This window comes from Phyllobates terribilis, unplaced genomic scaffold (assembly GCF_046119375.1).
Source record: "Phyllobates terribilis strain yellow unplaced genomic scaffold, ASM4611937v1 Scaffold_1__5_contigs__length_1240528914, whole genome shotgun sequence".
In the NCBI taxonomy this organism is placed as follows: domain Eukaryota; kingdom Metazoa; phylum Chordata; class Amphibia; order Anura; family Dendrobatidae; genus Phyllobates; species Phyllobates terribilis.
The window spans coordinates 255,186,915-255,201,736 of NW_027362761.1; the positions used below are offsets into that span (position 1 = coordinate 255,186,915).

The following is a 14,822-nucleotide window of genomic DNA, read 5'->3' on the forward strand; positions in this document are numbered from 1 at the left end:
CCTACGGAATCAAGAGGAGAGGAACCATCCAGCTTGTTATCATAGTTCAAAAGCTTCTATCACTGATGGTATGGGGGTGCATTACTGCCTATGGCATGGGTAGCTTACTGGAAAGGTCTTCCATATTTCATCAAGACAATGCTAAACCACATACTGTATCCATCACAATAGCATGGCTTCACAGAAGTAGAATTTGGGTGATGAACTGGCCGCCTGAAGTCCAGACCTTTCACCAATAAAAAACATTTGGCACATTATGAAATGAAAAATCCAGCAAAGACCCAGGACTGCAGAGCATCTAGAATCCTACATCAGACAAGAATGGGACAACGTTCCTCTCCCAAAACTCCAGCAATTGTCTCCTCACTTCCGAAACATTTACAGACTTCTGTAAATGTCCAGATATGGCCTTGTCTCAACTTTTCTAAGATGTGTTCCAGCCATCAATTTCTACATGAGTTTATTTTTTCAAATAAAATGGAAAATGCCTTTCACCTTCTGACCTGTACTGTGGTGCATAACTTATGGCTAGGAGAGGTTTCTAAATCATTACATTCTCGTTTTCTTGACGTTTTACACAGAATCCCAACTCTTTTGGAGTTGGGGTTATATACTAAAACTACCTCTTATTGGACTAGTTTGACATTAATGAAAGTACCAATTCTCAGGGCACTAAAAAAAAATCTAAATAATTCCATGGTTTAACTGGTTCCTAGTGTCGGCAGAATTTTTTTCCATGACGGATGGAATGTGAACCTTTGTAAAGTATTTGGCATTATGGCATGTTTGGAACTCACCCAATGTACCCTAAATCCATCAGAATTTAATGGAGGGACACTGCGCATATGCAATTTCTGATCCATGGAAATGGAGGACACAGGGCTCTTGATGTTGTGCTTGGTGACAGGCCCGGCAATGGCACCCCCGTTTCCCCAGTGATCAAACACTGTTCTGTACAAGTGATAATTGTGGTACTTTTCTGGAGAGATTTCACCAAAAACATAAGTTAAAATGGGAACCTGTCAGGACCCACAAGCTTTCCACTTCCCAATGGTTTAAAGCCATAATTCAGCAATACACTCATGCCCTTGATATACCATCTTGTTATTCCTATATAAGCGGAAAAAAAAAATCCCTTTTTTTTTTTTTATTGCCTTTTCTCATGTATGTGAATTATCTTTGAAGCCCTGACATAGTGCTTCCTTCCCCAATGCCTTATGGAATGCATGCCTGTGAGGTCATGGTCCTATCCCCCTCTGTAGCGGTCCGTCAATGTAAATCTGTTAACTGGGTTATGTGTACGTGTACCCACTTCACGACCATGAATCAAGCCTCTTCTAGGAAAGGAACGTCTCATCGGACTAGTCGTTATTACCACCATTAATTCCACGGTTCTGTACATGTGAAGAGGGTATAAATACATATCTAAAATAAAGGTACGATAAACATAAAATAACACTGACAGTCTAGTACAGAGGGGGAGAGGAACCTGTCCTCAAGGGCTTACAATCCACAACATACTGGAGGAGACAATAGGTCAGGGGTCAAAGATAATTTGCATAAGAGAGTGAGGGCAATAAAAGTTACTATTGCAGAGATAGGAATAACAAAATGAGACATCAAGAGCATTGAGTGTATTGCTGAATTAAGACTCTAAATCATTATGGGGGCAGTTTGGGAGGCCTGAGGGACCTGCAGGTCCCCTTTAATTCTACATGACAAGGGCTTAAGAGGTCACATTTGTCTTGATTTTCCCATCATATCACGGCATAGGTGATGTTTGAAGCCCCTTTTAGATTAGCTAACAGCACCTAGTAAGAGCTTGTGCAGATGTTCAAATTAAAAACAAATTGTCCTCCCCATGGACATAGTTTGCATTATAATTATATAAGTACTGCCCATCCACAACACAACCGTTTTCACTGTAAACGATTAATTAAAGAGCACCTAAAAGCTAATGCATACTGCTGATCAACGGGCAGCAAGTATCAGGCACTGGCTGTATGATGGCAGCCATGTATGTTTAACTCTGAAACGCTGAGGCATTACAGAGCAAAACATGGTTTAATAGCCGCAGGGAGACTAGCTGAACAGGTAGGTCCTTGGCAGTCTCTCCCCGCCCGCTGCCAGTGAGAGGGGTCTATCCCTATACACACTTACACAGAGAAACCTGTCCCTCCAGGTTACCGGGGGGGGGGGGGGAAGCCGCCAAGGACCCACTTGTCTGACTAGTCTCCCGTGGGACTGGCTCCCCAGCGACTATTAAACTATGCTTTTCTCTGAAACACCGCAGAATAAGAAACTCTTCTGGTAAACCTCCATTGTTAATCCTGTGCATTCACTACATCGGCATACACTATATAATACATCTCTGTGCTTAATGGACACCATGTTTAAAGAGTTTACAATTCCTGTGGGAATTGATAGATGTTCGGTATCTGCTTTTAGGAGAAAACATTAGTTCATATGACTAAAGTTATTTATGAATTAGGAAAATCAATAAAGCATGCCCAAGAGCCCACGACTAGTGTGCATGTGCCATAAATGCTAGTTCAGCTTCATGCCCCCTAAGGAGGTCACATCGCCACCTGAGGCTTCGTTCACACATGGCACTTGCACAAAAAAATAATTAAAAATCCACTATATTTATGTAATTAAAAAATCTTACACTCTTGTTATAATAAATAAATTATAATAAATATAAGTTATAATAAATAATTATTTAACTTAATAATTTGGATAACATGCACAATTTGTGGTTTTCAACCAGTAAAACTCCATACATAATTCTATTATTCTTATGTGTTTACAGATTTTAATACAAATTGTATTTTTTTTTAATTTTTAGTAAATCTTTTTAGCCTGGATGCACACAGGGCATGTACAGCTATAGAGGGTGTCTAGCTTGGCTCCTATTGACCTACTAAGCATTCAGCTAATGAAGAAAGAGTGATTAACACTGCATTCCAGAAGCAAGACCCCCTGTGTTCAGCTTTCCTCCCAAAGTCAGAAGGGGGCCTTCTACACTGAGCCTATTATCCTATAGACGCCTTATTACAGGAGTGTAGAGAAGGACTGAGATTCCTTGAGCCATTATGGTTTTGTCTCTGTGGTAACGCAGCAGAGGTTGTGGCCAGGCTTGTTTGTCACCCGCGTTATTGTACTTTTGGTGTTGCCCAAACTAAGATTTGACCCAGAGAAGAAAGACGTCTTCCTAGATGTATCTCATCCCAGTTTTAGGAAGAAAAAAAAGAGAAACTGAACTGTTTGTTCACAGGATATGTACCTGGGCATGTTATATTCTGTACTACGGACAGGTGCAGCCCATCATTACCTCACTCACACACCACATAGGAGAGTATCCCCCCCCCCCCATACACTGCATGAGGGAACCCCCCCATGACCCCACCATACACTGCACGAGGGAACCTCCCATGACCCCACCATACACCACACGAGGGTGCCCCCCCATGACCCCACCACACAAAGGAACCCCATTACCCCACCGTACACTGCATGAGGGAGCCCCCAATGACCCCACCATACATAACACGGAGGGTGCCCCCCCAGAACCCCACCATACAGCACACAAGGAGCCCCCCATGACCCCCACCATACACCACACGAGGATCCCCCCATGACCCCCACCATACACCACGCGAGGATCCCCCCATGACCCCCACCATACACCACGCGAGGAGCTCCCCATGACCCCCACCATACACCACGCGAGGATCTCCCCATGACCCCCACCATACACCACGCGAGGATCCCCCCATGACCCCCACCATACACCACACGAGGATCCCCCCATGACCCCCACCATACACCACGCGAGGAGCTCCCCATGACCCCCACCATACACCACGCGAGGATCCCCCCATGACCCCCACCATACACCACGCGAGGATCCCCCCATGACCCCCACCATACACCACACGAGGATCCCCCCATGACCCCCACCATACACCACGCGAGGAGCTCCCCATGACCCCCACCATACACCACGCGAGGATCCCCCCATGACCCCCACCATACACCACGCGAGGATCCCCCCATGACCCCCACCATACACCACACGAGGATCCCCCCATGACCCCCACCATACACCACGCGAGGATCTCCCCATGACCCCCACCATACACCACGCGAGGATCTCTCCATGACCCCCACCATACACCACGCGAGGAGCTCCCCATGACCCCCACCATACACCACACGAGGATCCCCCCATGACCCCCACCATACACCACGCGAGGAGCTCACCATGACCCCCACCATACACCACACGAGGATCCCCCCATGACCCCCACCATACACCACACGAGGATCCCCCCATGACCCCCACCATACACCACACGAGGAGCCCACCCCATGACCCCATCATACACGGGAGCCCACCCATAACCCTACTACACCCAAGGAAGCCCCCCTGCCAGGTGTGAGCACGGAGAGGTCGCTGTGTTGTTGTTACACGTGGGGACAATGCACGGTGGGCGGGACTACGAGAAGTGCCAGGCTGTTTATGGGTGTGACTAGAGCTGTGTGGGCGTGGTTACCCGAGGACGGACAGTAACAGGGGTGGGCGTGGTCGTTTGCTTCTAGAAAGGAGAGATGTTTATATCACTTTGTGGCACAGTGTAGTGTCTCAGTGGTGTCTTCTGCATGCTGGGAGTTGTAGTACCACAGCTGCTCGTGTACATGTATGCACACTGTAGTGTGTGCTGTGAATTCAGCTATAAGCCCCCAGTGCGGACATTACATGCAAGGACACAGGACGTGCACATGATAATACACTCGGCCATCTGTCACACGGCTATCAGCACCATGACGGCCACTCGCTCCTATGGCAGCACCGCAGGCTGCACACATTCCGTCACACAACACACATGGAGGCACGAAAAGGAAGCACAGCGGCCAGTCTGTCACCTCACACATCAGCCGGGGACACTCACTGTGATCGGGGCTCCGGCCTCTCTGTCAGCTGTCTCTGGGGTCCTCTCTGTGCAGCTGTCTGCGAGATCTGAGAGACACCCAGACAAAGGCTCATAGACACTCCCAGGGAAAGAGACAGCAATGGGAGGGGCCGAGGGGAGGTCCGTGCAGAGACTGCCGAGAGAGGGACAGGGGGTGACTGCAGACCACCGAGACATAGGAGACTGCCGAGAGAGGGACAGGGGGTGACTGCAGACCACCGAGACATAGGAGACTGCCGAGAGAGGGACACCGGGTGACTGTAGACCACCGAGACATAGGAGACTGCCGAGAGAGGGACAGGGGGTGACTGCAGAGCACCGAGACATAGGAGACTGCCGAGAGAGGGACAAAGGGTGACTGCAGACCACCGAGACATAGGAGACTGCCGAGAGAGGGACACCGGGTGACTGCAGACCACCGAGACATAGGAGACTGCCGAGAGAGGGACAGCGGGTGACTGCAGACCACCGAGACATAGGAGACTGCCGAGAGAGGGACAGGGGGTGACTGCAGACCACCGAGACATAAGAGACTGCCGAGAGAGGGACACCGGGTGACTGCAGACCACCGAGACATAGGAGACTGCCGAGAGAGGGACAGCGGGTGACTGCAGACCACCGAGACATAGGAGACTGCCGAGAGAGGGACAGGGGGTGACTGCAGACCACCGAGACATAAGAGACTGCCGAGAGAGGGACACCGGGTGACTGCAGATCACCGAGACATAGGAGACTGCTGAGAGAGGTACACCGGGTGACTGCAGATCACCGAGACATAGGAGACTGCCGAGAGAGAGACAGGGGGTGACTGCAGACCACCGAGACATAGGAGACTGCCGAGAGAGGGACACCGGGTGACTGCAGATCACCGAGACATAGGAGACTGCCGAGAGATGGACACAGGGTGACTGCAGACCACAGAGACATAGGAGACTGCCGAGAGAGGGAGAGGGGGTGACTGCAGACCACCGAGACATAGGAGACTGCCGAGAGAGGGACGCCGGGTGACCGCAGACCACCGAGACATAGGAGACTGCCGAGAGAGGGACACAGGATGACTGCAGACCACTGAGACATAGGAGACTGCCGAGAGAGGGACAGGGGGTGACTGCAGACCACCGAGACATAGGAAACTGCCGAGAGAGCGACAGGGGGTGACTGAAGAGCACCGAGACATAGGAGACTGCCGAGAGAGGGACAGGGGTGACTGCAGACCACCGAGACATAGGAGACTGCCGAGAGAGCGACGGGGTGACTGAAGAGCACCGAGACATAGGAGACTGCCGCGAGAGGGACACGGGGTGACTGCAGACCACCGAGACATAGGAGACTGCCGAGAGAGGGACAGGGGGTGACTGCAGACCACCGAGACATAAGACTGCCGAGAGAGGGACACCGGATGACTGCAGACCACTGAGACATAGGAGACTGCCGAGAGAGGGACAGGGGGTGACTGAAGAGCACCGAGACATAGGAGACTGCCGAGAGATGGACACGGGGGTGACTGCCGAGAGAGGCACCCCGGATGACTGCAGACCACTGAGACATAGGAGACTGCCGAGAAAGTGACAGGGGGTGATTGAAGAGCACCGAGACATAGTAGACTGCCGAGAGAGGGACAGGGGGAGACTGCAGACCACCGAGACATAGGAGACTGCCGAGAGAGGGACAGGGGGTGACTGCAGACCACCGAGACATAGGAGACTGCCGAGAGAGGGACAGGGGGTGACTGCAGACCACCGAGACATAGGAGACTGCCGAGAGAGGGACAGGGGGTGACTGCAGACCACCGAGACATGGGAGACTGCCGAGAGAGAGACAGGGGGTGACTGCAGACCACAGAGACATAGGAGACTGCCGAGAGAGGGACAGGGGGTGACTGCAGACCACAGAGACATAGGAGACTGCCGAGAGAGCGACAGGGGGTGACTGCAGACCACCGAGACATAGGAGACTGCCGAGAGAGGGACAGGGGTTGACTGCAGACCACAAAGACATAGGAGACTGCCGAGAGAGCGACAGGGGGTGACTGAAGAGCACCGAGACATAGGAGACTTCCGAGAAAGGGACATGGGGTGACTGCAGACCACCGAGACATGAGACTGCCGAGAGAGGGACACCGGATGACTGCAGACCACTGAGACATAGGAGACTGCCGAGAGAGGGGCACAGGGTGACTGCAGACCACTGAGACATAGGAGACTGCCGAGAGAGGGACAGGGGGTGACTGTAGACCACCAAGACATAGGAGACTGCCAAGAGAGGGCAGAGGGTGACGGTAGACCACCGAGACATAGGAGACTGCCGAAAGAGGGACACTGGGGGACTGCAGACCACCGAGACATAGGAGACTGCCAAGAGAGGGCGAAAGAGAGTGACAGGGCAGCCTCCAGGAATTTTGGGCCACCTTGAGGCTCCACCCCAGCTTCGCCTCCATCCCTTGAATTTTCCACAGTCCCACAGCCCACTCTTGGAAAAATTCTACTTTCTGCACCACGTTTTCACCAATCACACATTAACAGTTCCCATGGAACGCCATATCACATACATAGCCATCAGCTTTTGTTTTGGCCAAAAGATTTTTTAAGCCGCTACCACGACAAGGTAGACTCTTCTGGCCGGGCCCTACTCTACTCTAACCTATTAAACATTTCTTATAATACCCAATATTCTTTTTAGGTATATTTTTATTTATGGGAATGTGTCACATACCCTTTTTAAAATGACCAATAATACCACATACAAGGGACAAATACCACCACACCATGACCAGATCACATATTGACTGAATAATAACACACACAAGGAACAAATACCGCCACACCATGACCAGACCACATATTATCACCACATAGAGACCGAATAATAACACACGCAAGGAACAAATACCGCTACACCATGACCAGGCCACATATTACCACCACATAGAGACCGAATAATAACACACACAAGGAACAAATACCGCTACACCATGACCAGGCCACATATTACCACCACATAGAGACCGAATAATAACACACACAAGGAACAAATACCGCCACACTATGACCAGACCACATATTATCACCACATAGAGACCGAATAATACCACCTACAAGGAACAAATACCGCTACACCATGACCAGGCCACATATTACCACCACATAGTAACTGAATACTACATTACTGATCATTAATAAAAAAACAGAATACTAATATTACCATAAGTACCATTATACACAGGATCCCCCGTACATAGTGTATAATGTATAGTGTCAGTGTACAGATAACACACTGACTCACCGGTGACGTCTCTAGTTGAAGTCCTTCATCTTCGTTTTTTCTCTTCATCCAGCACAGACCACCATCACTTCTTCCTGCCAGGACTCGTCTCTGCATAAAATAACACAGTTATCTAGAGCACCGCTTCTCGAGCTCATTCCCCAATTTTTCCCCAGCTTCTACACAACACCAGATGAAGAAAAAAAAAGCGACATAGTGCCACCCTGCACAGTAACAGGACCCCCTCACTGAAAACAGAATCCTCAAAAATAAAATGCATCACAGCAGTAATAATGTCCTTTAATTAGCCCCTACAGTAATAATGCCCTACATCCTACCCCCATGTCTCTCCATCCTGCCCCTCATGTTTCCATTCTGCCCCCATGTCTCCATTCTGCCTCCATGTTTCCATGCTGCCTCTAATGACTCCTATTCTGCCCCCATGTCTCAATTCTGCCCCTATGTTTCCATTCTGCCTCCATGTTCCCATTCTGCCCCCCATGTCTCCATTTTGCCCCCCATGTCTCCATTCTGCCCCCCATGTCTCCATTCTGCCCCCCATGTCTCCATTTTGCCCCGCATGTCTCCATTCTGCCCCCATGTCTCCATTCTGCCCCCCATGTCTCTCCATCCTGCCCCCATGTCTCCATTCTGCCCCCTATGTTTTCATTTTGCCCCCACGTTTCCATTCTGCCTCCAAAGTCTCCGATTCTGCCCCCATGTTTCCATTCTGCCTCCAAAATCTTCCATTGTGCCTCCAAAATCTCCCATTCTGCCTCCAAATTTTACCATTCTGCCCCCATGATCTCCCATTCTGCCCCCATGTTTCCATTCTGCCTCCAAAATCTCCCATTCTGCCCCATGTTTCCATTCTGCCCCCAAGTTTCCACTCTGCCCCCCATGTCTCCCATTCTGTCCCCAATGTCTCCTATTCTGCCCCCATGGTTCCATTCTGCCCCCATGTCTCCATCCTGCCCCCATGTCTCCATCCTGCCCCCATGTCTCCATCCTGCCCCCAATGTCTTCCATCCTGTCCCCAATGTCTCCCATCCTGCCCCCATGGTGCAGCTGTAAAAAAAAGAAAGTTTATTCCTGCCTTGCGGCGCCCAGCTCTCCCATCACCAGAAGCACGATCGTTGGCACATGACAGTGACATCATATGCCAGCGACGTGCGCGCTGACGTCAGCTGCCGGCCTGTGATTGGCCGGCAGCTGTTAATTATTGAAGTGCGGGAAGCTTCCCGCATGTCAATAGATTTAAAATGTACGTGACTGAACATGCAGAATCCTGCTGCTGGGGCCCGGTGAGCAGAAGAACGGAGGGCCCCTCTGCTCACCGGGCCCCATACGCCAGTAAGGACAGTAATGCCCTGATAGCGGCCCTGGGGGGGTGACTGCAGACTACCGAGACATAGACTTCTGAGAGAGGGATACGGTGACAGCAGACCACCGAGACATAGGAGACTGCCGAGAGAGGGACAGGGGGTGACTGCAGACCACCAAGACATAGGAGACTGCCGAGAGAGGGACACTGGGGGACTGCAAACCACCGACACATGGGAGACTGCTGAGAGAGGGACACGAGGTGGCTGCAAACTACCGAAACATAGGAGACCTCCGAGAGAGACACACAGGGTGACGTCAGACCACCAAGACATAGGAGACTGATGAAAGAGGAACACTGAGTGAAGGCAGAGCATCGAAACATATGAGACTGCTGAGAGGTGGACATGGGGTGAGGGCAGACTGCCGAGACATAGGAGAATGATGATAAAGGGAGACAGGTTGATGGCAGGCCACAGAGACATGGGAGACTGCTGAGAAAGGGAGACAGGGTGATAGCAGACCACCGAGATATAGGAAACTGCTTTGAGAGGGACACCCGGTGACGTTAGACCACCAAGACATAGGAGACTTCTGAGAGGGGGACACGGGGTGAGGGCAGACCACCAAGACATAGGAGACTTCTGAGAGGGGGACACGGGGTGAGGGCAGACCACCAAGACATAGGAGAATGCTGAGAAAGGGAGACAGGGTGATGGCAGACCACTGAGATATAGGAGACTGCTGAGGGAGAGAGAGGGTGATGACAGACCATAGAGACATAGGTGACTGCTGATAGGTACACAGGATGACAGTAAACCACCGAGAAGTAGGAGACTGCTGAGAGAGGGGGCGACAGGGTAATGGCAAACTACCAAAACATAGGAGACTGGTGATACAGACACAAGGTGGCAGACCACAAAGACATAGGAGACTGCTGAGAGGGGATAAGGTATAGGAGACTACTGAAAGAGACTCACGTGAAGACAGCAGGTCACTGAGACATAGAAGACTTCTGAGGGGGAGACAGAGTAATGACAGACCGCCGAGACATAGGAAACTGCTGAGGGGGACTCAGAATGATGACAAGCCATTGTGACATTGATCTGTGAGAGGGACACGGGCTGGTAGCAAACCACTGAGAGAGACATAGGAAATCTATAATAATAGACTGCTGAGAGAGTTAAACGGTGATGGCTGTGTACCAAGACATAGGAGACTGTTGAGAGAGGGAAACAGGGTGACGGTAGACCACCAAGAAACAGGAGACTGCTGAGGGAGGTATACAAGGTGCCTGTAGACCAGGGTTCCCCAACTCCAGTCCTCAAGGCCCACCAACAGGTCATGTTTTCAGGATTTCCTTAGTATTGCACAGGTGATAATTCCATCATCAGCACAAGCAATAGTTACATCACCTGTGCAATACTAAGGAAATCCTGAAAACATGACCTGTTGGTGGGCCTTGAGGACTGGAGTTGGGGAACCCTGCTGTAGACCACCGAGACATAGGAGACTGTTGCGAGGGTGGAGACAAAGTGATGGCAGTCCACTAAGATATAGAAGATATGTGAGATGGAGACATTGTGACAGCAGATCATTGACACTTGGGGAAACTGCTGAGAGGGACACAGTGTGATGGCAGACCACCAAGACATAGGAGACTGCTGAGAAAGGGTGACTACAGACCACCGAGACTTAGATATTTGAGAGGGAGTCAGGGTGACAGCAGACCACTGAGACATAGGAGAGTACAGAGAGACGGAGACATTGAAGGCAGGCTACTGAAATATAGGAGACTGCTGAGAAAGGAACACAGGGTTATGGCAAACCACTGAGACACAAACAAGGTCTGTGAGAGGGAGACAGGGTGACCGCAGAGCGCCGAGACTTGGTGGAGACTGCTCAGAGGGTCACAGTGTGATAGCAGACAGCTGGTGTAATAAGTATTGAACGTGTCACCAATTTTCTAAGTAAATATATTTCTAAAGGTGCTATTGACATGAAATTCTCACTAGATATCGGTAACAACCCATCCAATCCACACAGGCAAAGAAATCAATCCATAGATGTCTATACATTAAGTTATGTGTAATGATGAGAAATGACACAGGGGAAAAGTGTTGAACACGCTTACTGAAATTTAATTAATACTTTGTACAAAAGCCTTTGTTGGTGTTGACAACTTCAAGACGCATCCTGTATGGAGAAACTAGTTGCATGCATTGCTTTAGTGTGATTTTGTCTCATTCTTCCACACAAACACTGTTCAAATCCTGAAGGTTCTGTGGTCTCCTATGAACTTTGAGCTTTAGTTCCTTCCATGAATTTTCTATTTGATTCAGGTCAGGTGATTGGCTGGGCCATTCTAGCAGCTTTATTTTCTTTCTATGAAACTGATTGAGAGTTTCCTTGGCTATATGTTTTGGATCATTGTCTTGCTAAAATGTCCACCCTCATTTCATCTTCATCATCCTGGTAGATGGCAGCAGATTTTTATCAGTGTCTTGGTACATTTGTTCATTCATACTTCCTTCAATTATATGAAGTTTGCCAGTAACGTATGCTGAGCAACAGCCCCAAACCATGATGTTCCCTCCTTAAACTTAACTGTTGGTATGGTGTTTTTGGGGTGATATGCAGTGTCTTTTGGCCTCCAAACATGGTGTGTATAATGCCATCCAAAGAGTTCAATTTTAGTTTAGTCTGACCAGACTATATTCTCACAGTATTTTACAGATTGTCTAAATGTTGTTGACTAAACTTTAAATGCGCTAGAACATGCTTTTTATTCAGCAATGGAGTCTTGTGTGGTGAGCATGCATACAGGCCATGGAGGTTGTGTGCATTACTTATAGTTTTCTTTGAAATAATTGTACCTGCTGATTCCAGGTCTTTCTGTAGCTCTCCACATGTGGTCCTTGGCTCTTGGACAACTCTTCTGATAATTCTTTTTACTCAGCTGTCTGCAATCTTCCGGGGAGCTCCTGGTCGTAGCCGGTTTATGGTGAAATGATGTTCTTTCCACTTCTGGATTATGGTCCCAACAGTGCTCACTGGAACCTTCAGTAGTTTAGAAATTCTTCTGTAACCAATGCCGTTAGTATGATTTGCAGCAATAAGGTCGCAAAGGTCTTAAGACAGCTGACTGGTTTTACTGAGATGAGATGTTTCTTGTGTGGAACCTTGGTAATGAGACACTTTTTATAGGTGATATTATTTTTCACTAAGTGGCATGACTTTCCATGGCTTTTTGCACTTCTCTTTCTTCATGTGTTCAATACTTTTTTCCCTGTGTCATTTCTCATTATTACATAAAATTTATGGACATCTATTTTTTTATTTCTTTGCCTCTGTGAATTGAATGGGTTATTACCAACATCTGGTTAGAATTTCTTGTCAATAGCACCTTTAGAAATATGTTTACTTAGAAAATCGGTGGTGTGTTCATTACTTATTTCACACCAGGTCACCAAGACATAGGAGAATGCCAAGAGAGGTGGACAGGTTGACGGCATATCACCGAGACAAAGGAGATCTGTGAGAGGTACATAAAGTAGTGGCAGACCATTGAGACATAGGATACTACTGAGAGGGAGACAGGGTGACGTCAGAACATTGAGACATAGGAGACTGCTGAGAGGGACACAAGGTGATGGCACACCAAGAAATAGGTGACTGCCTAGAGGGAGACAGGGTGAGGTCAGAACACCAAGACATAGAAGACTGCTGAGAGAGGGACTCAGCATTAAGAGAGACCACTGAGACATAGGAGAATTGTGAGAGGGAGTCAGGGTGATGGCACACCACTGCTGACAGAGACTGCTGAGAGAGGGAGACAAGGTGATGACTAGCAAGATATAGGAGACTGTTGAGAGAGGGACACCGGGTTATTGCAGACCACCGAGATATAGGAGATATGTGAGAGGGAGACAGGACGATGGCACACCACCGAGACATAGAGAATTGCTGATTGAGGGAGACAAATTTCATTGATGACCACCGATTCATAGGAGACAGCTGATAGAGGGAAAAGGTGACGGAACACCACCGAGACTTTGGGAGACTTCTAAGAAGGACACAGTGTGATAGCAGACCACAGGGACATAGGAGACAGTTGACAGGGAAACTGGGTGATGGCAGACCACAGAGAAACAGGAGATCTATGAGAAGAAGACAGGATGATGGCAGACCACCAAGACATAGGAGATCTGCTGACTATATCATACAGGCTATAGATCTGCAGATTTGTACCAAGAGAAGTGTAAGACGATTAGATTTTTAGCAACATGTAGCTCAGGATCCACCAGTGTCCTTGTGCCTGCATTGGTAGAAATAATGGTTTTCACATTGAATACCCCTATGGCCTCAAGGAACCTCTAGAAATTGTGTGAGATTAATGAAAACTTAGAGGCCATGCTATAATGACTACGCCTTCAACCCAATCCCACCTCTGCCCTCCCTTATTCCTCCTTTCTGTTGAAGTGTACTCTGCCCATATCCACTCTCCCTCCAATGTCCAAGTGGTCATCATATACCGACCCCTAGGCCTGCCACCACCTTTATCGACCACTTCTCCACCTGGCTTCTGCACTTTCTCTCTGCTGACCACCATCTACTTACTTTCTCATCCCTGACCTCTTCACCTGACCCCCACAGTAACCTCGCATATCTAGACATTCACACACTCTTGACTCTATTCTACCATTGTCCTTCATATCTTCACGACACAGAAAGCGCCACTGTTTTGTGTAATGCCACGCTCGCATCAGCTATTGACTCGGTTGCCCCTCTCATGCATGGCAGAGTGCGACAAATCAATAGACAATCCTGGTCACCAGCCTCACTAAAAAGCTTGTGTAAGGGTCCAGGGTTGCAGAGCTCTCCTGGAAGAAAACACATTCCCAGGAAAACTTTACCACATTCAAACAAGCAACTTTCACATTCAAACAGGACTAGTTTTCAACTCTTGTATCTTCTCTATCCCATAACTCCAGTTATTCATCACTTTTAATTCCCTTCTACACCCATCATTGCCCCCTCCACCTCCCCTCAATTCTGCAGAAGACTTTGCCACAAGTTTCAAAAGCAAGGCAACTCTTTACTGCTCAACCACCACAACCCCTCCATAGAACAGACCAATGTCCTTCCCCCATATTCTTCCTACTCACCATCATTGAAAGAAAGCTTACTTACCTTCTCTCCAAATCTCACCTCGCCACTTATGCACTTGACCTCACCCCACCTCCTTCCCAACCTCACCAC

The 14,822-nt window shown here is 48.9% G+C and overlaps 1 protein-coding gene across 2 annotated transcripts in view; it reads right to left on the bottom strand.

Moving 5' to 3' along the window:
- NDRG2 (NDRG family member 2) overlaps positions 1 to 5,101 on the bottom strand; it is a 46,752-nt gene extending 41,651 nt beyond the window's left edge. Inside the window, exon 1 of one of the 2 annotated variants that reach the window (XM_073671195.1) lies at positions 4,956 to 5,101. The gene's annotated coding sequence lies outside the window, so the exon portion shown is untranslated. The remainder of the gene's footprint in view (positions 1 to 4,955) is intronic. The other variant, XM_073671196.1, reaches the window with a different exon arrangement.
- Between the last annotated feature and the right edge of the window lie 9,721 nt (positions 5,102 to 14,822).